The sequence below is a fragment of the Leptinotarsa decemlineata genome, unplaced genomic scaffold (assembly GCF_025532065.1).
Source record: "Leptinotarsa decemlineata unplaced genomic scaffold, Ldec_3_MD MMD2_tig00000035_RagTag_RagTag, whole genome shotgun sequence".
NCBI lineage: Eukaryota > Metazoa > Arthropoda > Insecta > Coleoptera > Chrysomelidae > Leptinotarsa > Leptinotarsa decemlineata.
The window spans coordinates 14,770,161-14,795,933 of NW_027412540.1; the positions used below are offsets into that span (position 1 = coordinate 14,770,161).

The 25,773-nt window shown below is 35.3% G+C and overlaps 2 long non-coding RNA genes and 1 other non-coding gene across 3 annotated transcripts in view; all 3 read right to left on the bottom strand.

Moving 5' to 3' along the window:
- The window catches only part of LOC141481028 (uncharacterized), a 338,121-nt gene that overhangs the window by 93,469 nt on the left and 218,879 nt on the right, over nucleotides 1–25,773 (bottom strand). The gene's annotated exons all lie outside the window — the stretch shown is intronic.
- Nucleotides 10,701–10,782, bottom strand: TRNAS-AGA (transfer RNA serine (anticodon AGA)). The gene has a single exon. It is a non-coding gene; the product is annotated as a tRNA-Ser (tRNA).
- On the bottom strand, nucleotides 16,369–25,583 carry LOC141481025 (uncharacterized). Its single transcript, XR_012464703.1, has 3 exons — nucleotides 24,989–25,583; nucleotides 24,885–24,938; nucleotides 16,369–19,777 (listed from the first exon to the last, which is right to left on the bottom strand). It is a non-coding gene; the product is annotated as an uncharacterized lncRNA (long non-coding RNA).

Genomic DNA, 25,773 nt, shown 5'->3' on the forward strand with positions numbered 1-25,773 from the left:
GATAATTGTCGATAATGATGCGAATCTAAGTTTTTTGAAAAAAATACTATTATAATGAAATAGATCCTCAAAAAATATTCATTAGCGTGAAAAAGTTATATCACTCTTGGATTCCTTTCTTTCGGTCAACCACCTTATAAAGTAAGACCTCGCTTCAGCTTGATTCAATTATAACGTATATACATCGATAACTATCTAAGCAATCTATACTAAAGCTGTAAACTTTCTCGAACCTCCAGGGAAGAGGAAACAGAGCAAAAAGTGTATAATTTATACTCTTTGGATTTATCGTATATCAAATTTGACAGCTCAACGTTACGGTTCGACAACCTCATTATTGTCTTTAGACATTTCCCCCAGCAGTGTTGCGTGTACTAATAGACAAGACAATATATTCCGTAATTTGAGCCTAGAGCAATTTTCGAAAACAATATTCTGTGCTTTGAATCTTATGAATGACGCCGAAGATCAGTAGCGCATGCATAAAAGTAGGCTGAAAGAAAAGAAAGAAAAGTTTCCTGACTAATTTCGATGAAGCTTTGTTGTTGGTACCAACATACACACATTCGAACTGAATAAACATTGAATTAGTATTTATGTCATTTACACAAATGTTTTCAATCATATCGAAATTATAGATGTGTCAATAATACTAGTCTGTTAGACTTTATTGGAGCAGATTTTAAATCACGAAATTTTATTTTTTAAAAAATTGTTCAGTTGCAGTAACTAAAAAAATCTAATACGTTCGGAAAGATCACTTCCCACCTGCGTAACTATATAATAACTAGTGATTCGCCCGGCTGGGCATGGGTGCAATGCTGATACTAAACATGTTTTCTTCAGAGGTTACTCTTGAAAGAGCCACATATAATTAGCCCGGTACCGCCGCAAACGATATGTACCTGCTTTTGAAATATGCTCGATAATATTTATTCAAGTTACATGCTATAAGGGGCCATCATATGATCACATTATGGGCACATAAGATAAAGGATATATTGAAGATAATGTTATGGACGCGCCTTTTTTCCCGCAGCTGGCGTCTTGGAATATTTAAAAATATTTTTTTATTGCACATCTGCAACATGAAACGAACCTACATACAAAATTTCAGACTCCAAAAATATACGGATATGGAGAAACAGTGATGAAAAAATTTTGTTTTATGGACGCAACTTTTTCCCCAGCAGCTGGCACCCCAGTTGGAATATTTAAAAATCTTTTCTTGATGCACACCTACAATATAAAACGGACATATATACAAAATTTCGGCCTCGAAATTATATCGGTACGGAGAAACAGTGACTAAAAGGTAATTTTCATGTATGAACGCTCCCCCTTTTACCCCCACGGGAGCGCCCTAGTTGGAATATTTGAAAATCTTTTCTTAGTGCGCATCCATGACCTAAAAAGCACATATATACCAAATTTTAAGCTTGATAGGAGTTACCAGTACGGAAAAACAGGGATGAATGAGTATTAAGTGAGTGACTTTCGCATTTATAAGTATAGTTGGATGAGGTCCAAAATTTTGCATTTCTCGGATGAATCGAATGAAGTCGGCAACCAAAGAATTCATCATTGCTTGCCTGGATGATTTCTGCAACACCTTGATCTACTGTAGGTACTAGATGTAAGGCTTGCCGCAAGGCGTCTGGAACTATTATCCTCAACGCGGTTTGACGAGTGCTTCACTACTATCATTGGCAATCTTACGATGACAAGATACTGGTGTAGCCTTATATTCCGGTGGATTGGTGAATCCATCGTGGGGATTTATGAGTGACAAAATTGACTAAAATTTCATTTCCAGCCTTAGTTGGAAACAACGCAATGAATTTGATACATTTCTCCGCGATCATAGGAGTAAAACATATTCGCCATGGAATTTTCAGCTCGTTTCGAAAGAAGAACCAGATTAAGTTTTTTGTACTCATCGTACTAATATTTTAACCAAACCAATCGAGTAAAATGGGACCCTCGATGATGATAACAATTGAATAAATTCATTTCAATACTGTTTTTCTTGTGTCTATGGAAAGTGATGAGGTAATGATATTTTCACAAATCCGTGAGGTGGAGTGATACTCTAGCTGCTTCAATCTTTAAGATTTTGCCGGTTTGTTGCAATATAGTAGGAATTTTCTCAAAACAACGATTTTCGGACTCAATGATCACTTACCTCCCTCTGTGTATAATAATAATAACAATAATAATAATAATGTTTATTAAATCCTTCAAGATCACAAAATGATAGAGGATACGTCACATGGAAAATAAAATACATATCTAAACTTTGGGATCAATCAGCCCTATATTGTTTAGACAACAGACTATTGATATTTTACGATTCCGGGGAGGGAGCCTGAAAATCAGCTATCAAGCCCAAGGCAGCAGGAGCGCAGAAAAGGGTTACAAATAAGGCAGCAGGCGCGCAAAGGAGGGTTACAAATAAAGCAACAGGCGCGCGTGCTAATGAAAAAAATAATTTTTTCAAATGAAGAAATATATGTAAAGTGAGTTCGAATTATATCAAGGAGGTTAAATACAGCGCCATCTGCCCGCAAATAGATCAAGCAATAATATATTTAATTCTATCAGATACAAATGAATATTACTGGATCCTTTTCCCAACACCAAATCGTTATTTTTAACACCTCGACACGTGTTTCGATCACCAAGTGATCATCTTCAAAGAGGAAGATTAAAATTTTTTGGGAAAGAAAGTTTTTGGCTTTCTACTACTCCATGTGATACAAAAAAAGGGATGAGAGAATCTTCCAAAGAAAGGAAGGAAGTAATCAATTTGAAACTCTATACATGAACGTGTAGATCTTTGGAAGATTCTCTCATCCCTTTTTTTTGTATCAGATGGAGTAGTAGAAAGCCAAAAACTTTCTTTCCCAAAAAATTAATCACTCCTAAAAATATAACCTCTTCAATTCAAGATTAAAATCTTCATACATACATACATACAGGTGAAGCTAATAAAAGCGTGTTAATAAAAAAAAAAGAAGTCGTGCACTGATAAGCGTAAGCGGTGGAGTAGTACGTATAGAAGATACTCGTATATCATGATGGTGCATTAATGAGTTGAGATATTGCATTTTGGAGTAGATCAGACTTCATTTGTTTTTTATATCTAAGAGCATTATTTTTTGTGAAAATTCGGTAATCTATTATAGAGCCAGTAACAGAAATACATGAAAGATTCTTAATATTTGGATGGCTTATGTCGTGGTGGAGAGAGCATATTTGAAGATCTCGAATTTAGATTGTGCGCTTTTGTTCGAAAGGTTACTTTAGTGTTTAGATATGCGGGGCTCATTGAATATACTTAATTGTAAAAAATTAGACTTGAAAGTAGTCTTCAAAACATCTTCATATTTTTTCAACCTGATTTGGCTAAATGTTGAGAAATAAGTAGTTTTTTAGACACTCCCAATACAAAACGCTTACAAGAGTTTTGCAGTTTATGCAGCCTGGATCTGTCGGATTTTAGTTTGTTAGGTCCATACACTACGTTGGCATTATTTGCATGTGGCAGAGTCAAAGTTTCACGTTACATTTTCGACACGCTGAAGGTGTAGCCTTTTTACACATCGTTCATGTAAGTCCAGAGTTTCAAAAGTTAGGGTAGGAATACATCAACCCATGACGTTACGATAAAAACCTACAAATACAAAAAAAAGTTTCGAGTCGCTCTTTCAAATTATAAAAAACCTTAAGATATCTCAATCATGGAAGTTGAATTAATTTTACCATTTCAAAACATTAAAACGAAAAATTGAAATATTTTTGGCAAATTCATAGTTGAATATTTCACTTTACGTTGACTCAGAATTTCTGCCGCAGCTGTTGCCCAATTTATATTCTAATGTATTCCTTATCAATATCGCGGATGAGTCTAATTCACATATACCAGCTAATTCGCATAGGATAGTGAAATAAAGAGAATCTGCGAATTTCGAAATTATTTTCTTGTGATTTATTGAGTATTTTATTTCCACTCATCACATTCAGTAATGCAAAGCAATGGGTTCAGAAGCCGTTCAAATTCCACTGATGCTTTGAACATTTCCCCAATTATTTTGTATTCCAAACTGCAATAATCGATGCAGACCTTGGATATGAGCCAAGTATTAGTGCGGATGTTTTATTCAGAGCAAGGTTCTCAATCAATCCATGACACGAGATGAAATAAAATTTCAATCACGGATGAACTAAGTTACTGCAGTTGAAACTAAGGAGGAAGTGGATTTTTACTGAAGACAGCTTTCTGAATTTTCCAATAATGTTGAAACCCATTCCCATTTCATTGTTAGGGAATATAAATCAGAATATTACCTCATTTAGACGTGAAATGTTTGTGAAATAGATGAAATAGTATAAAAATATCACGTACTTCTGGAGTGTATTTTGTACCAAAAACATATTTTTTATTGAAATAATAATAATAGATTAGTTCCTTCCTTTCAAGAACTCTACACAATGACTGATATCTTTATTGTTACAGAATCTTGGTATTTGAAATCTCATGAGATCGATGGGTGCATTACCCATTTTTTTTTCTAATTGATTCGGCCGTTACTTGATAAAGATCGATAGTAATTTCAAAAACTACACCTGACGATTTGATCTCTACAAACTTTATTTAAAAAATAAATTTCACAACATGTTTCGCTAAAACATTAGCTTTTTCAAGTGATTTATACCTACGTATAAATCACACATTGAAATTACCCATTTTAGGTTGACAAAAAAGAAAAACTGAATGATATTACGGTGTATTATTTAATTCTCACCAAAACAATTCACTTCATCATGAAATATCATATTGTTTTTACATTTTGTTCTTAGAAAAAATAAATTACAAAAAAGAGTATTTCCTGCACGGTTGGTGAATTGTAAAGTCAAGTCCAGGAACTTTTCCCAGTACTCAAGATTACCATAATAAAACTTTGAACTTTCACTGATAATAACCAATCCAATAATGAAATTAAACAGAAAAAATGTATTTATACTGCTGGATAAATAGTAATATTGAAGGTAGGGTACAATTAGCAGTCACTTCACGTGGACAAAGTTTTCATGAGATGTGAATGCTACGTGAATATCCACCCACGAAATTCAGAATGTATGTAAAAAGATACTTTTCAAATAAACCACTTGTTTATAATTTAACCTAAATTAAATGATCACGATCTGAAGCAAATAATGGATCAACGTGAATTATTATTTCGGAAATGCACAATAACTGCATGAAAATTTTCAAAACGCCCAGAAAGGAGTAATTCACTTAAAATTAAGATCGCCGAAAGTTATAATCGTTTGTAAAAACCGACTATTATACAAGAACGACGTATTCCAAATAGAAAAATTCTCAAAAGATGTTCCTAACTTTCATTCGAAGTTCGAGGTGTGACGTTTGGGTCTCCAATGAGCTAGATAGTTCATTGCTGGATGTAACCTAGTAGGCTCAGGCTATGCATACGTGCGGAGCATAAGTACGGAGCAACCCCCTCGTACCACTCCTGTATGTGGGAGAGATGTAAATATTGTAAATACTCTGTACAGTAGAGCAACATTTCATAGATGGCCTAATTTCAGTTTGAGAAAGCATTAAAAGTTGCTGAGGTGTGTACAGTTTTCTAATTCAGAAAAGTGTTCCAAATTTATGAGCAGGCCTGCCTTCACTCTTTCAGCACGGTGATTTGTCACGCAAGTGGAATGGGCTTCTTTCATGATTTTTGCTTTACTTATAGTTCACTTGATAGAAATTTCAAATTGAAAAACAGTGCACTTTGTTTCGGTCCTCTAAGTACCATAGTCTGAGGTAATACCATTATTCATATGATAAAATTCAATGAAGTAAAATGAAAGGCATTTGATTTATTTGCAAAAATATTAATTCATTTTGTTTCATACTTTCAGCAACAGTATTAACTCCAGATAATTTCTGTGGAGAATACTTGAAGTTGAAATAAAAAACTGTGTCATCATATTCATTTCCGTTTCCCTTTCGTTTATAGTCACTTTTTAAATGATTTCCATAAAGTCTTGGAAGAGTAGAAGGATTGTAGTTCTTTCTTTTCAATACCATTTTTTTCTCATCATTTTATCCTGTGGAAACCTTAACTCATGATATGAAATAACTCACCTATAAACCAATGCGCTTTCTGTTTTCTTGTGCCTTTCCGCACAATTAAAATCAACACAAGAATGCAACATATTAATATTGACAAGAAATAACTACAATCCTTCCACTCTTCCAAAACTTTATAGAAATCATTTAAAAAGTGACTATAAAGGACAGGGGAACGAAAATATGGAATTTGATGACACAGTTTTTTATTTCAACTTCAAGTATTCTCCACAGAAAGTATTATCTGGAGTTAATACTGTTGCTGAAAGTATGAAAGAAAATTAATTAATATTTTTGCAAAAAAACCAAATGATTTTCTTCATTAAATTTTATCATATGCTTTTTATCATAAGCTTTTGTTGGATCAGTTCGAATACAATCAATTCTGTCTATACTTGATCTCATTCAATCTTTCTCTCAAGTTTTGGAAGATTCAACAGATATTAGAAAGAGGTATGTATGTAGGAATCGTTTTTTTTTTTTCATAATGAATTGCAGTTGTACAGATTGAGGATTGTAGAATAAATTGAATATTTAAAATGATTCTTTAATCCAGTTTGCTATATTTTTTGATTTTTATAACTGTATATCATTAATTAATGCATACAATCGTAGTTTAGGTAAATAGTAAATAGTTTGTGATCTTTTGACTTTGTGTACTGATTTTAAATATAGTTCCAAACATGATTTTTCGTGTACATTTTATTTAATGTGTAGAATTTTTCATTAATTGAAACATTAACGGATTCATATACACTTCCATAAATGAATTGATAATTATAGGCTCCGTAAATTTTACGATTTGGCAATGTTGATTATTTCTATTGTTCCTATTGGTCAATTGAACAAGAAGCGAGAATAGGGCCGTGACGTCACCACCCCACCACATTCGATTTTTAATAATTAATTACGGGAAAACTACGGTACTTTGTCACCCTGAAGAGGCATAAGCCTATAGCAGGGCCCTACACAAACACATACACACACAAAATTGTAACAACTGTAAATAATTTGTAAATATACGATTCATACATACATACGGTACTTAGAGAAATGAAACAAAGCGCACTGTTTTTCAATTCAAAATATCAGGTGAACTATAGGTAAACCAAAAATCATGAAACTAGCCCATTCTATATAATGATCACTATATGGAGAAATGAACACGAAATATTGTTTTTTTTTTCAACATTCTACACGTGACACACATTTGTTTCAAGAAACAACACACAAACCAAATATTATATTTGAAAAAAAAAACAGTTATTAAATCTTTGGCGAGTTCATAATGGCGATGATATCAGTTAAAGCAAACATTGCAAATAAATTCCCGCAGCGTGAGTCATGTTGCACTCGAAAAGCACGGCAAATATCAGCTAAAAAACGATACACAAAAAGCAGATCAACAAAACCTACTTTCAGTGATGTTGCCAACCATGGGCGTGCATAAAATAACAATGAAATAATTAATCTCTATGTCAGTGAAGGGGAGTTCTATGATGATATGAAAATGGTTTATAAAAGTTTCTTACACGTTCCATTGGATATTGGATAGAACTTTTATAAATCTCCGGCCGGATCTCCGGCCTTTTCCCAGCATATTGAATTTATTTTTTTTTTGTATTTCATTAAGTATATTATGATGATTAAAATTTTTTTAACCGTAATTTGCGCTGGTCAGGCCCAATCCCCCGAAGCCTCGCCACTCTCCACACCGCAGGGTATGTGATCATTGGGTCCGAGAATCATATGCTCTGAGCAAGCGCAGTATGACAGTCTTCTGTATCTGTCCGGCTAAGATTTCTGCCTTAGTGCGGCAAGCCGGTATGATTTTAAGATTCGAGAGTAGATAGGGCATCATTTCACCAAGGACTTCAATAATCAGAACAACCATCTTGATAGACAATATACAGAACCATTATACAGCCCCATTTTGATTATTATTCCACTCTGCTTTATATTTTAGATGAAAACAATATACAAAAGTTACAAAATCGAGGTTTAAGAATCATCTTAAAATGTAATAGATACACTCCCATTCAATGTATGCTGAGTGTCCTCAAGTGGTATGATGTGGCAGATAGACTGTATTACTCAAGTATGATATTTATTTATAAAATAACCAGAAATTTATTACCAAAATATTCTGATTCCTTCATTACGTACAATAATCAAATTCATGACTACAACAAAAAAACCACCAATCAATTCCACATTTTCAGGACAAGAACGAAGCAATCTATGAAATCGTTGTTTTTCAGAGGATTGAATGATTTCAACCAATTACCATACCACATTAAAGATTCTGTTACTTTATATTTATTCGAGGCTCACTTGAAAATATATATTACATCACGTACTCTATGAATTTTCTGAATTTTTTTAATTTTTATTTTTCACATCATCGAATTGTTTTATTGGTTCAAGCTTTTATGTGTTCTGTATACATTGTGTTATGTTAAATATTTCATAACCTACCCACTCGAATAATTGTTTTTATTGTAATATGGAACTAACTATTCTGAATACTACTGATTTGTTCTGTGACATGGGACAATATTCTCAGGAACACATTTCTATTTTTAACTTTTTAGCTTCTTGTATTTATATATTATTTGAACGTATTTTATTGTTACAATAATTTTTATACCATTTTAATATATTTTATATACCATTTTCACCATTTTGGACTTGTATTTATATTAGGATTTCCTATTATCAGATAAATGAATAAATAAATAAAAATTATACAAAAACAGCAGTTTCCTGCTGAACCGGAAGTTTCCGAAAAAAAAAGAGAGGTCTGGATACAGTCTGCGGAGTTCGAAGAGGATATCTCCATATTCTATCCGTTTTTCCTCCTCTTTTCGGACGATATTCGTCTCGCCAGAAGCTGAAAACTCCACGACAAATATCGTCTTGCTCTGGTGGTCGAGAAGGACTACATCAGGCTTATAAGCTTGTATGAGCCTGAGGGCGGGGAACGAATAGTTTCAATAAATTCGGCACTCCTCGTTTCCGACAACGGATTCAATATCCCCCGAAGCGTAGGGCAACACCGCTGTCTCGTCAATACGGTAAGAGTACTGTAGATGGTGATATAGCACTCTTAGGGCCGCGTTATGTCGATGGATATAGGCCGAGAGCGCATATGCTTGACATGCTGATAGCAAGTGCATTAGGGTCTCGGGTTCCTCGCGGCAGGCCCTGCACCTTGGGTCAGGAACCTCTAAACCCATTACGCGACTGCGGTAAACTGAGGTGTTGAAGACATCATCCTGGCAAGCCATGATGAACCCCTCAGGTCGAGTGGGCTACCTGAGAAAAGCGAACGTCAGGCGCATTGTAAAGCCAAGGTCTCCAATGTTGTTGAAGAAGACCGATGCATTGGCTTATCCTTGTGTTTCCGCAGAAGTAAGGTGATCTCTGCGGCTTTTATCTGAGCTTTTTGCTGAACGGGTTTCAACTCGGTGACAGAGTTGTGGTCACCTCGTTCGGTGTCGAAAACTATGCCTCGTGCAGCTGCCCTGAAAAGAAATACCCCAATTCCTGCTGTGTCATGGTCACGGACCATGCGGAGGAAGGGAGCCAAACTCCTGACGACTTTACAGGCTGTATACAGTACCATTCTGTCACGTAGATACTCCAAACTCTAAAGTCCACGGCCTCCCTGTTGTCGGGGGAAGTACAATCGTGAAACGGATGATTTGGGAAAAATGATGCATCTCCTATAGAGATGCATCATTTTTCGGGTATTTACGTCGAGTTGATACAGTTCCTCCCGAGTAGAGTAAGATTAGAACGGCAAGCATATTTGTTGAGCAACTTTGTTCTTCCCAACAGTTCCGAAGACAAGATATTTCGAAGTTTGTGCTGATACTAACTGCGGAGTTACCTCTTGTGAGTGGCGTTGTTCCACCCCGAGGTAAGTATACGTCTCTCCGGCATCCAGATGGTGTAGGATGCTTCCATCTACGAGCTGCACATCCTCTCCGTAGTCCCCGCATCGTCCTTTATTATTATTATTATTATTATTATATATCTCCAATGACGGAGCTTATCTTGCAGTTGAATAGAGTGAAGTATAACTGAAGTATCGTTATTGTCTTTCTGTAAAGTAAGTCTAGTGAAAATAGTATTTTCATAGTCCTGATGTATTGGAAAGGTAAATCTGTTAGATGGAATGGGCGCCAATGATCAAAGATTATTCATTTGTCCTCGACGCAAGGTGTATGCATTTTTTATTGTGTTTGCTAACTTATAAAATTTTACAACTCTCTAAACAGTACACTAGTAAAATGCAATGTTTATTCTAGTCTCCATAAAGTTGTTAAAACGCGATTTCGCATAATTGCGTAAACAAGTAAGTATTCAAGAGAACGGTTATTTTGTTTGTTTCATTACCCGCCATCAAAACGTTTTATACTTGAATACTTATTTTTATTTCTTTGCAACTCATCATTAATGGTGAAGTATTTTTGAAATATTACGAAGAGTGCAGATAGTATGGTAACGTAATTAATATTGAAGAAAAAAAATTCGGAATAAAAAACGCAGTCAGTAGGATTCGAACCTACGCTCCCAGAGGGAATCTGATTTCTAGTCAGACGCCTTAACCGCTCGGCCATGACTGCTGATAACATGTTTAAAAAAAAATATTATTCAGTTTATAAGTTGATAATATTTTTTGGGAAAGGAAGTTTATAAAGTTTTTGACCTTCTACTTCTCTATCTTGTAACAAAAAATGTGGGAATTTTCCAAAAGAAGGAAGGAATGAAGAAAGGAATGAAGAAAGGAATGAAGAAAGGAATGAAGAAATAAATAAAAAAAGGAATGAAAAAAGGAATGGAAGAAGGAATGAAAAAAGGAATGGAAGAAGGAATGAAAGAAGGAATGAAAAAAGGAATGAAAAAAGGAATGAAAAAAGGAATGAAAAAAGGAATGAAGAAATGAAGGAAGAAATGAAGGAAGAAAGGAATGAAGAAAGGAATGGAGAAAGGAAGAAAGAAAGGAATGAATTTCGAAAAATCAATTTCATTTCGAATTCGAAATCATCTTCGAATGTATTTAGAAACATTTTGGGTAAATGTGGCGAGTGTTATACTTAACCACAAATACCACATTCATTGAAGTTAAATACAAGCAAGCTAACCTAATGATGGCTTTTGAGAAAAGTTCAATGAGAAATATTTCTTTGCAGGTTTTACAGGGCTTTGGGTGGAGGTCCACCTTTGTACTCATGAATTCAATTTCCGAATTGTGTTCATAGGTCTGTTTCTCTCAGACGATGTCTTCCCAAGGAAAGATCGGGAATTCGGCTTTATTCAGTCAGACCTTTTTCTTAAGAACTGTTGACTCCGGCAATTCATTCGTGGTTCAGCCTAGTACGACTGATACCCTTTCTGGTTTCGGATCACGAATGCTTTGTTTTTATTCATATATTTCATTGCTTGCAAGTAATACAATAATGATTTAATTTTTGAAATACACATACAGTCGTGACAAGGTGACACTTAATTGTGGGATTTTCACAATTCACAAAACCGCAACACGTGTTTCGCTTACAATTACTCTTTTAGGCGTGTTCGCTATCATCACTTTTCCCAGCGACGTTCAATATATTCGATACTGTTTTTATTATAAGAACTATCTTGCTCCTCAAAATAGCCATCAACTGCCGACATCACTTTTTCATCGTTGAAAAATTGCGATAACTGATTTGTGAGCTGGTGCTTTGTTATGATGGAACAACACTTTCATCACCAAATGCGGCTGTTTTTGCTTGATTTCATAACTCAAACGTTGCAATAAGTTCGCATAATACTCGCCGTTGATAGTTTCACCTTTTCAAGATAGACAATGAAAATTATCTCACGCGCATTCCAAAATTCCGATGCCATGCCCTTGCCTGCAGATGAAAGGTTTTTTATTTTGAGTCCACTGTTTTGATTGTACCTACCTAAAGTTCATTAGTACTATTACACTTTAGGCCTCCACAGAAATGAACATTTTTTATAAAATATTCATATTCAAAAATTGTCTACTTGAATCTGTTTCCAGAGAATGGTCAAAGAGGAATTAATTAGTGGTGGATATTTTATCACCTTTCTGTTATATTTACTACTTTATACAAATGAAAAGGTATATTTAGGTATATAGTATTAGCAGTAAATCTGAAATTGAGGTCACTGAAAACGATTTATCGATTAATCTCAATGAACCAAAATAACATGAATTCTGCTGATTATTCAAAATTATTGTCTTTACCATAAATCCTCCCGCGAACCATTAACCTTATATGTAAAGTAATTCACATGTATTTGGTTACGACAATAAATAATCAAGTTTTCCTTGACTCCGTATCTCCCAGTCACACTTAATGATTTTTTTATAAACTCAGACGCGTGTTAAATAATTTCTCGTGCTTGCACATTCATTCAAGTGTGTGGTTTCTAACAAGTTGCTGCATTTGAACTCGTATAAATCAAACCAGGTGTACTTTTTTGAAAGTGTGACTGAAACCAGATGGTACAATATAACATTTACACGAAGCTTTGATGTAAACAGGTATTTGAGTAAAAATAAATATCCTCTGTGAGACTGGGACATCACTCCAGTCAACAAATTCATAATAAATAAATAAAATGTTAATTGTGATAGACATGACAGGTCTGAAATGACTTTCTTTAATGATATAAGACAGTTGAAATATTCATTATTCGATTGAAAAAAAAACGACATTCTTCAAAATAGATTAACTATTCAACCAGTAAACTCTTTAAGATCAACTATGAGAAGAACTCTCCACTAATAACGAGTTTGGAAGGCAATATCTGAAACCAGGGATAAACAAATATCACCTTTATTTCAAACATACAATACGGAACGATGAAAAATGATGTAGAGTAATTCTTCGAATTACTGAATAACCCCAGTTTCAGTTTCAGAAAGAAAAAGAGTGCGATTTAAGCCTCTTCAAAAAAAAAGTATTGACATTAATGTATCTTTCCCAAACCAGCGTGTACAGACAATAAGGATAAAGAAATATATTCAGTAGTGAAATATTACATGATTGAGTGATTTTAATGTCACAAATATATCTTGCGTTGACCAGTCCCGACTTCCCATCTAGCCGGAAGTTCGAAGTCTGCTGGAACTGCAGCACTGTCTGGCAAGGAATTGAAAAGAAAAAAAATACCAAAATCTTAGTAACATCTATCTGTTCCATCCAGTAGCGGTTGAAACTTCTGGTGTTTATGGCTTGGAGTCTCTGTTATTCGTTCATGAACTCGGAAGGAGAATAGGCCAAGCAACGAAAGATCACCGTTCTACCTCTTTTTTTGATAGAAATAAAATTAGTATTGCTATTCAACGTGGCAATGCTGCTTCGGTCCTTGGAACTATTCCTCCTTCACATAATTTTGATGAGATCATGCATTGCCCTAATTTCAGTACGGAATTGAAATCTCTTCAAAACAAGCCGAGATATGTGGATATTCATCAGTCTCCTATCAAGGCTAATTCACAAGTGATTGATCCACCTTCTTCTTTTTCAGTACGGTCAGTGGACTCAGGTCATTCTTGCCCCCCAAATATGAGTTGCAGTCCTCGTAGATCTGGTTCCCTTTCAGTGGAAGAGCTTCATGAAGCAAGAGCCGACTCGATACTTCTACGAAACCCTTCTTCACTCGGAAGGATCGATTGCAGCTTGAGAAATGATTCTTATGTAGATTTTGTGAAACGTGTTCTCCCTTACGAATCAGTAGAGAGTTGAACTGAAAATCTAGAGAAGGAAATTGGATTGGATAACTTAGGAAACACTTGCTTCATGAATAGCATTTTACAAGTGTTGTTTTTGACGAAGAATTAAAAGAACGAGGTTTTAATGATGAACGAGAACGAGAATGTTTCCTACTTATTCATCAAACTCAAACACTTGTTCATGCAGCTGCAGTTTCGTAAGAATGTATCATCTTTCCCTCCAACCGATTTCCTGGAGTCTTTGAAGTCCACTAGATACTCGTTAGGACAAGCAGAGGATTGTTCCAAATTGTTGAATACTCTTCGTGAGCAAAAAAATAGCAAAATCAATACTCCTGACCGCTCTGGATTGAATGATTCCGTACAGTCCATCTCGTCTTGTGTTTGTGAATCTTTTGCTGGACAAATTCCCACTTGTTAACTTTGTAGTAAATGTTCAAGAGGTAGCAAAAACTTATGTGAATTTCTGGACCTTCATCTAGCTTTTCCTAATATTACTAATAACCAGTCCGTGCAAAGCTTATTGTTAAATCATCTGAAAATGGAATTTTTAACAGGTGATGATCGACTGTATTGCCAAACATGCGCCAAACTATTGACTGTTATAAGGAAACAAGTATAGCTGAGGTACCAGTCAATATAATAATAACACTGATGATCTTTAAACAAGACTCAACCTCTGACGGAAGCAAGAAACTCTTTGGAATTTGGAAGGTTCGAAATAGATGAACATTTCAATCTAGCAGACCACTATTATGATATTCATGCAGTCATTGTTCACTGTGGTTCTGCCGCTGAATTTGGTCGTTATTACGCCTTGGTCAAAGACGAAACGGACTGGTTCAAGTTTAACGATAATCGTGACACGAAGTGTTCTGGCGATGCATTGAATCTATTGGAGCCTCTGGAGACACCCTACATTTTGTTTTATAAGAGAGAGGACATTTATAGATCAAGATCTTCAGATGATGTGGTGCTGCAGGTTTTTCCGGGTTTGCCTGCAGCAAAAAAAGCAAATGCGCCACTGGAATCAGTGAAGTCGCCCTGGAGTGCCAATTAATTTTTATTGTTGTTTTTATTTTTATTGTTGTTTTAATAAAACCAATTATCTTATATCTATTGTTGAGTTACATCTATTTGCGAGTGTTGCTATCTCGTTCATGGAAAGTATTAGTGTGACATATGGCAGGAAAATGCTTTGCACTTTTAGTTACTTCCACAAAGAAAACCTGAACCACATTCTCCTGATAATTTTTAATGTAGTTCGAAAAAAAATATCTCATTAAAAAGTGTCAAAACTGTAGGAGGAGTTTAGATGTGAGGTAAAAGAATCGTGATATAATGTTATAATGTTATGAGGGTAAAAAGTAAATTCAGTATAGGGATAAATAGTTCAATAACTTCTCAGATAGTTGATGAGTTCCGAGAAAAAATAATCGAATACCATATTCTTTCAGTAAATGAACTGTGAAACAATTATTAACAGGGGAGACAAAATTAAGACTATATATAAGAGCCTGGTCAAAAGCAACGACTGATTGGGAAGGTTTCAATTCTTCTTATCAAGTTACACTGGTGAGAAATATAGGCAATGGAAAAATTCATTCTGATTGCCTAAATGTCATCATCCACATTATAATAATAATAATAATAGCTTTATTCATACATAAATATTAAATTGAATATTACAATAATTTGAAACAGTGTCATTAAGAAATGCTGTACAAAGAAAGACAAGAGAAACCCACTAAAACTAAAGTTGTGCCTGCAAAGAACGGAACGACAGACATAACAGTGTCAGAACACACATGTGCAGACAGTCGTCAATACGAAACATACCGTGTAATCACGCGAAAAACAGCGGAATGGGTAATGAGATCTGTGTTTACTCCTATCAGGTTGTTTCACAAGTTTTGTCGGTTGTTTTATTCAATTTAATCGAAATGAGCCCTTTTTGAATTAATGCGCTTTTGCCAACGTAACGCAAGTCGAATGATTCCATCAGCATAAAAATTGTGTGCGCGAAGGCCGTTTTTTCCTGGTCCTGATTGTCGAAGTTTCTGCTGGTGAGAAAGTTACCAAAATGCTTGAAAAGATGGTAGTCGGTTAGCGAGAGGTCTGACGAGTATGGTGTGTGAGGTAAAACTTCGACTCAATTCATTCATTTTCGTACGGTGAAATGTGAAGACAGGCGTTGTCGTGGATAAGGATAAGACCTCTTCTGTTAACCAGTGCCGGCCACTGCTGACGCAATTTCCGGTACATTTCGTCCATTTTCACACAATATGACTCTGCTGTGGCCCAATTGCAGAAAGTAATAGTGAATCACACCAGCCGCTGACCATCATACAGTCACCATGGTCTTTTTTTATGGGTTTTCGCCTTTGTAAAGTGCATGGGTGGCTGGCTCATAGAGGTCCAACCACTGTCCTGAACGTCTCCGTGACGATCGTGAGCATGCTCACTAACTTTATCGATTTTTTCATATTTTCACAATTCCATTCATTCGAAAGTTGAAGAGGGGAGAACTGTGAAGAACAAGCTTTCATTTTCAACTTGCAATCCTTGCAATAGAACCTTGACCGTCTGAGCTGAAATTTTGCACACATACGTGGATTGAATGACAACGCAATTCTATTGATTGATTCTTTTAATATAGCGTATCTCTCAAGATGGCCGGACTAGTTATTTTTATTGACCTCTAAGACATGTGTATCACATGAACGGGTTTTGTGAAAAGAAAACGAAAAATAAAATGACATCTTTCTGAATCTAATATGTGGGACAGTTGTGTTTATGTCACTTATGGTTGCTGGAAAGGAAAAGAAACATAAAATGACGTCACCTTGAATCCAATATGAAGGACCGCCAAAGATAGATTAGTTTCTTTTTCATACATTCCCATAATTAACATGTTGGAGAACAAGATGTTCACTATACCAATTTAAAAGGTTAGGGATAGTTTGGGGGTGCTCGACCAAATGTTATAGGAGTTGATCATACAACAATGAAATGAACAAATGAAGTGTCCAGCGGTAATTAAAAAACAAAAGAAATTGATGAGAAAAAGTATTTTTGAAAATGAAATTCAATTCAAATGCTCCACTGAGAAAAAACCAAACTCTGAGTTGGATTGACCCCACCAATTTATTACATTGAACAATTTTAATTTTAATAATATTATGATTTGCCGCGAGATAAACTTGTAATAATGAATAAGGGTTACAATATGTAACTTGATCTTGACTCGTTCTGGGAAAAAAATATATAATTTCAATAGACTAGGTAAATCTCGCTACAAGATTTCATATCATATAACATATGTAATGTAATTGATGGGTTGGGTTAGGTTTGGTCCAAAGTGAGAGGGTCTGTTCGACCCTCTACCGCAACCCTCAAGGGTTTATTTTGGCTCAGACCTATTTATACTAGACCAAATAAACCCAGCTTCTTAACGAAGCCGATTAGTTTGTATAGTGGTCTTTCAGCTCTGATGGTAAGAGTACGACTCTGCCGAACTCTGAAAACTTGGTTCGGTCCCCAGCGGGGCAGGCACAAAGTATGTGCTCTGCTGTTTAAAAATTTTCTAAACAGAGGAGACATACACTGTCTTCTGACAGTCCGAGTCTCTGCATATGATAATTCAAATGACAGTGACCTGTAAGAAGGTCTGTTAGACATCGTAGTTCATTTCTACTGTAGTCAAGAAGTGTTTGGTATCAAGCTCCGAAGGGTGAATAAACGCCTTGGAGTGAGCCAATCCTGGAAGATTCTGCCAGAAGTCCAAACATCTTCTTGCCATCCAGGTGTTCAATCTTCGTTAGGCAAAGCCTAACAATGACAGGTTCTGGTCCGATGAAGCTGCTTGCAGCATCCTCCTTTGCATGGGAGTCAGCAGCATCATTGCCTTCCAGGCTAGTATGGCCAGGAATCCGGACCAGAGACAATCTGTTAAGTCTTCCTATCGATGAAAGTCGTTTTTGTCAATTTTCTACCAATTTCTTACGTTGCTCGGTAAGAGCCAAGAGCTTCCAACGCCGCTTGACTGTCCGAGAATATTTTTATTGACTTGTGTATGAGGTTGGATTCTTCCAATCTCTCCGCACACAATTCAGTAGCGTAAATTTCCGCTTGAAATACAGTGGATTAGCTTCCTAGGCAGGTTGATATCTCTATCCTTAAATTGAAAATCGTTTTGGAAAATGTTTTTCTCTTATTATTATTCAACATTGGATTATCAATCCAGATACCATTAGAGATTAAAGCACGTCACTGGATTTCACGAGGCAGACCAGCATAAACATTTTCTCTGTATGAATAAATGGAGTGAAATGATTAAAAATAAACTGACATGTCAATTTATTCGAGCCCATATATTTTATCTTCCAAAACCAGTTTCGCGATTCCGCAACAATGTAATCAACTTTTGATATTGCCTCTTTTCGATGGACCACTATATCATTACTCGCAGAGCAGGACCTCATTAGTTTCGGAAAAAGAGTTTCGGGAAAGAAAAAGTATTGACATTTTTATGCTCTTGCACGGCAAAACAAATGACTTGTCAAAAAACGAGTCTTGTACCTTGCTCGAAAACACAAACCACGTTCGCGCTAATCCTGTTTTTATTATCGCGCTTTTCGTTGATTTATTTTTGGCGTGTCCAGTTGTCAATCACTGTTTATGATTATTTTTTCCAGTTGTATGCTGCCAGACGACAATGATGTATGAATCGTGCATGAGACGTAGAATGGAAGTTGGTCTAGGCCGAGTGGTTTTTCGAAACTACGAAACGGTTTCAAATTATTTTCATTCACAAATGACAGTTTCTCTCGGCAATCCACTTTGCTGCTTATATATTTTTCTTGATCATAAGATCTCACAGGTCTGTTCACAGTATCCTAATGATGAAAATAATAATAATAATTTGATAACATCACATGGGCTCATCTTGTATTCGCTAAGATGCCTTGCGGTATCCGAAAAATAGTAAGATGCCTTGAGAGATGCCAGAAGAGGTGTATTTCAGGGCGATACCCTCAGTCCCCGTCCTTTCTTCAACTCACTATTGCCAATATCCGATGCTCTCAAAAATACTCGAAGGTATAACTGAATAGCACCTCTGAAAACCGAAGGGATAAGGTCACCTATTTGTGCGTGATAGAAGTCTACGAGACCTGTTCAAAAAATTTTAGTAGGGTGGAGTAGAGTAATCAGTTGACCATTTTATATACAAAATACATTTATGACAGTCATATGTACTATATACTATGGGTACTACGTCAGATACTTAAACTAAGCAACAACGTCTATATATTAAATCAATAAATTTTATAAATAAATAAAACTGGCATATTAAAATTCCTTGAAATGATCACAGTGTCACATAAATGGTAATAAAATAAAGAAATCAATATAAAATAGTCAACAAACATAAGAACATGATTTATCCCAGATTTACAACATGAATCATTTTCCAAGAACTATGAATTGACCAGCTACAGCAGCACATTCTCCGATTGTGTAGAAACAGTGGTTGAGAAGATATCTCTTGATATTATATTCGAAATCCGAAAATTTAACTGAGGAATGAAGACAGTTGTATAAATTCAAATTCAGGAAGTTTTTTGACTAACTGCTAACCTATGTCTTGTATTATTCAGTGATGCGGATCTTGTTGAATAATCATGATTGTGGGAGTGTTTCGGAAATATCTCAATATTCTTATGAATCTCCCATGGCTTTTTTCTGACATCTGAAAATCGTGATTGACTTTGTGGAATGCCCCCAAATCAAGACTTCATATGAAATAACTGCGTGGACTAGTAAATGATATCCTATCTTCAGTGTCATCAAACCAACAGCCTCAACTGTATAAGAATAAATAAAACACTAGACAGCTTACGAGTAGTTGCTTCAATATGGCTGGACCAACTGAGTCTAGCATCAATATGAATACCTAGTAAGTTAACACTGTCTCCTAGAGTATTACTGGTGTTTGGGGATATCACAATATTCTGTTTTTTTATTGTTCAGTTTCAGTTCATTTGCTGTGAATCGAGTGTTTGCTAAGTTTTTATTTCTGTCCATCATTTGAGGTAAACTGGTATGTGATTTGTCTCATAATATGAGGGTTGTGTCGTCGGCAAACAAAATACATTTTGTTAGTGAAATGCAGCTACATAAGTCATTCATATAAATGATGAATAATAACGGGCCGAAGACAGAACACTGAGGAACGCCATGACAAATTGGCTTTAAAACTGACTTGATATTGTTGACGTTGACGCACTGATACCTATTTTGAAGATGAGACTCTACCAGAGTAAGAGAGCAGTGCCTCTTGTACCATAATAACTCAACGTTCAAATTTTGCGGGCTAAGTACTTTCAATCAGCAATTTTTTTATGTACAGTTTTAGCTGTTTTACATGTTTAGTGTGTTGGTCAGAATCATGAAAGTTAGAAGTGTTTTGCGTGTTTGGAGATTTTTTGCTATCGAAAAAACTGGATAGAAGAATCTGCATTGAATTTCGTGGAAAAAATGGAATTAAGCGCTCCAAAACATGTGAATTGTTGACAGTGGCATACGGTGATTGTACTTTGAGCCTGAAGAATGTTTACAAGTGGTACAAGCTTTGCACAGAAGGACAAGAAAATGTGAATCACGATGCTCGCCCTGTACGCTCTAGCACATCAACAACCAATGAAAATGTTGAGAAAGCGAAAAAAATTGTTTTGGAAAATCGTCGAATCACTATTAGAGAAATTGCTGAGGATGTCAGCAAATCGACTGGCTCATGTCACGCAAATTTTTTTGGAAATTTTGGGCATGAAGTGGCAGCGAAGTTCGTTCCAAAATTGCTGAACTCTGACCAAAAATTAAACCATCGCATGAAAATCGCTCAGGAAATTATGAATGACGTAAACGGCGATCCAGATTTCTTTGAAAGGGTCCTAACTGGTTACGAAACATGGGTATATGGTTATGACATCGTTCCAATGAAAGAGCCAAGGAGAGCCAAGACTAGAGAGCACGCCATGTTTGATTATATGTGGAGGTTTTGCTAACTGTTTTCTTCGATTACCGTGGCGAAGTGCATAGCGAGTTTTTGCCACATGGTCCTACGGTCAATGAGGAGTATTATTCGAGAAGTTATGCGCCGCTTGCGAGAAGCAATACGAAGGAAACGTTCGATATTGTGCCACAGCATGCATTCATCAGATTTGACTCCCTGCGCCTTTTTTCTGTGATCAAGATTGAAGAAACACATGAAAGGGCGGCCTTTTAAAACGATTGAGGAGATAAAATCCGAACCTCTGAAACTATTTCGCAGATTGGAATAAACATTGATGAATAAATTAATATGTTTCGAGCAAAATGAAACTTCACTTCCTTTTTTGAAGAGATCTTGTACACAACATGCTATCTCAGAGGAGAACGATTCAGGGGTTACAGAAAGGATATGTACAGGTCGTAGACGGAAGCATTCTGAACAACCTTGTTGTCGGAGAGACGAATGCTCGCCACGGGGTGGACTAAGGCCACCAATAAACAAACTCCGACAGACCTGGTTATCGGAATTGTTTGAAAGGAACGGAGTTGCTGCTACGAATATGCCTGCAATTCCGATCTTGATCTACTCATTTGAAATAGTGAAGTGGAATCGGTAGAAGCAATATCACCTCGACCCAAAAAATTATGTATCTCCACAGGAAATTGCATCCCAAATCGTCCGTTACATGCTTGCACTTCCTTCGACGAAAAAGAATAGTGGACTTTTGAATATAGAGTTTGTTTTGAACACACTAGTCTATTTTACACCAGATGCAGCCCTGCCGCGAGGCGTCTGAGACTCTAATGCACTTGCTGCCGGAATATCCAGCACTCATGGTATCAGCCTTTATCTATGGACATAACTTGGTCCTGAAAGTTGCTTTATCATTACCTACGGCTCTTTTACGGTATGACCAAGACACCGGTGTTGTCTTATGCTCCAGGAGATATTGATAACGTTGCAGGGAATGGTTGTATCTACCTGAGGGTAGATACAACCAGATACTAGTAAGCCTGGTGTAGTCGTTCTCCATTTTCCGAGTAAGACGTTATTCGTGGTGGAGTTTTCAGCTCCGGATTAGGCGAATATTGTCCGAGAAATAAAAATTGTTGGAATATCAATATCTCTTCTTCGAGCTTCGCATACTCTACTCAAACAACTCTGTCAAAATGGTTGTTCTGATAATTGCAGTGTTTGATTGATTAATGCATTTTGCCGGCTTGCCGCAATAAGGCAGAAATTTTGGACCGACAAATAAGGCCGAAATTATGGAGCGACAAATGCAAATGGCTGTCATATTTGACACATTGCACCTACTAAGGTCAAACGGTTCTCGGGCCCAATGAATACTAACCTCACGGTGTGGGAGAGTGGTTGATAGTTGATGTTGGCACACCCCCCGAATCTACCGAAGCTTCAGGGTCGTAATTTGCTCAACCTCTTAGGAGGAAAATTAATAACAATAAATAAAACAAAAAATAAGTAAAATGATAATAAAAATAAAGGTTTTCCCAGGTATTGAATTCAGTGGAACTCGCCTGGAGGACACTATATCACCCGGTATATTACTTACTAAAATAGTTTTATGTCTCCAATGGCGTACATCCAAGGTATTTGATATGTTACACGAATCTTACTAACTTTTATTGATATACCCGTACGAATATAGTGCGTCTTTTCCTGTATATGCATAGTTTTCAACCTATAAAACTCAAATTATCATTGGTGAATATCAAATATAGCTTCTATATTCTGATAAAATAAAAATCGAAATGTGATTGATATATGGTCAAAATCAATGGATTTTATGAATTTTGATGTGTATCTAACCCACATGAAACATAAATGAACCTAGGCATCTTAAATGATTCCCACACACAGCACATGCGGTATTTTCAAAGCTTCTTTTAATTTCAGCGTGATTAGTTAATGACAGACAAATTGCCTGATAAACATAGTATATCCCAATAAACGAACGAATTAACATTTATGTAATTGGTAGTGCAGTAGCAATGATGCATGGATTTTAGACAGCAATCAAACTGGTGAGAATGTTACATCATGGATGAAATTCGTCTTCCACCGAGTGGATCGAAATTCATGTATGTTCTTGGAAATAAAAAATCTAATATACAAAATATTAGAATTATTAGTGCAAATATTCCAAGGGTGCTTTTATGTGATTAACAATCTTTTTCGTATTCAAGTAACACTTTATTATTAAGGAATTTTCATCAAACATCATCAAACAGTTGACGAAACCACAACATGTGTCTCACTATACAACACTCAGGAGTGTCAGTGAAAATCTTATAATAAAGTGTTAGTTGAATACGTTAAAACGGATTTCCACCAAACTGACTCGCTTGCGACTGTAGATTCGTTTTTAAAAACAGAAACAAAAAATTTCAGTTTCGAAAACAAAATTCGAAACTCGAATTTCACCGAACAACAAGCGACTCCGACAAGAACTTGTCGGAGTCGCGTCGAGATATATTATTCCTGATAGCCGATTTGACGAGAAAAACTTCACGTTATAGTTTTCCAGGGTGTTCCAGGGGGTGAAAACTGGGTTGAAACTTAAAGAAATCATATATTCTGACGGATTATATTCAGTATCGAAAATTAAATGAAAAAACCATATTTCACTGGATCGATCTTTTCAAAAATCATTAAATAGTGTAAAATATTTTCAAAAACATGCTTTTACTAACTCTAATGTTCTTCTTTGATTTGGTTTTATATGTTATGAAAATCAAGAGGCTAATATGTTTCTTTAAGGCTATTTATTATTACAGTTCAATGAGATATGTATTCATATAAAGTATCTGAAAGATACTGTATCTACACTAACATTTATCAATTCATTACATCAAACAACTAATATGTTATAAAGGTTTCTAGTCACTTCGATTGCACTCCATTTCCACCTTCTCAGAACTGAAAAACTCTGACACGGTGTTTTTTTTTTTGTTAAATTGATCATCAGGAGTATCTCAATCTTGTAGGTGTTCAAATTAAATTTTCAAAGATATGTTTTTTTTTAATTTCCACCCCCTCAGACGGCCTGGAAAACTATAACGTGAAGTTTTTTCTGTCGAATAGATAGATCATCATGAATAACATATCTCAAACTTGTAGGTGTACACATTCAATTTTGGAAGATACAATTATTTTCAACTTTCCACCCCATTTTCACCCTCTCAGACGGCCTGAAAAACTGTAACGTGAAGTTTTTTTTGTCGAATTGATCATCATGAATAACATATCTCAATTTTGTAGGTGTACAAAGTCGATTTTTCATATAACGATTTTTTTTTAATTTTCACCCTATTTTCACCCCTTCAGACAGATTAATAAACTAGGACGGTTCTTTTTCATTCACTAAATCAGTCAATAAGCATATCATATCGAAAAATTGTAGGTGTGCAGAGTCTGTCAATGAAAAATTAATAAACCGATATTTTTTTCTCAGTGTACTTCGTGGTTGTGGATAACTTCACACCCGTCAAATCTCACGTATTTTGTAGAGAGGTCAAACCAGATTTTTTGTTGAAATAAAATATGCAAGAGCATGTGGGCGACACTGGCAAATATATATTTCATTTTAGTGTATAGTTAAGAATTGCCGCGGGAAAAAAATTCTCAGCCTGACAGATTAGAATATATCTGGTCTTTTATGTTGTGAAATATGAATGAATAAAATAACCGAACAGAAAAAAACAAAACTAGCTCATCAATCAAACTGTGAAACAGTTGAATACAAACAAAATAAATATACTGAATAAAAAAAATGGAAACAAATTGGTTCATTGAAACTACAAGATATCAAGTTCCTAAAGAAGGCATTTCATACTGTAAACAGTGTAAACCATAGAACTCTCTTGGGAAAATGATGCATGTTCAAAAAACAAACTTACTCTATTTCACAAAATGCCAAGCTTGCGTCTAGGAATAGAGACTTCTTCAGGACGCTAAAATGAAATACAATAGAAAAGAACTAAAATAAATTGGCAATACTTACAAGTAATCTGACTTTTACAATTGCAAATTGGATATTGCTGAAAAAATTTCACAAAATTGGCACATTGATGTTAATAATGTCATAATTATCAGATATATCTGATATTAGTAATGTCATGTTCAAAGCTAACGGCAATGACAAGAGTGACATTATCATTGTAAATATTTCTATTTCATAAATACTCATTGAATGAATTTTATACAACGTCTGAGATTTTAAAATTTAGAATATTACCGAGATATATCTATGTCTAGTAAATAATTGTAAACTATAATCAGATATTCAATGTCTGTTTTTTTGTTCATATTAGGTATTAGGATTTTTGTGAATGAATACCATTTCGTGAAAAAGTCTTTAAGACATATTTTTTTCTGAATATAAAACTTTTGCTCGATCAAATTTAATTTTTCGTCCTGTTTCAATAGAATGTTGAGCTAGTGCACGTGAATTTCTGTTCAATCTTATATCACTTTTGTGTGTAGTTATTCTGGAAGTTGTTCCGAAATAATTTAAATCACAATTATTACATGGTATATTATAAACGTTTGATTTTTTCAAATCAGGTGTAGATTCTTTCAACTGTGTTTTAATATTTACAATAACTTTCATATTGGAAAAGAAAGTTTTTGACTTTCTACTACTCCATCTTCCTTCCTTCCTTTGGAAGATTCCCTCATCCATTTTTTGTATCAAGATGGAGTAGTAGAAAGCCAAAAACTTTCTTTCCCAAAAATTTATCACTCCTAGAAATATAACCCCTTCAATTCAAACTTTGATATTCCTTT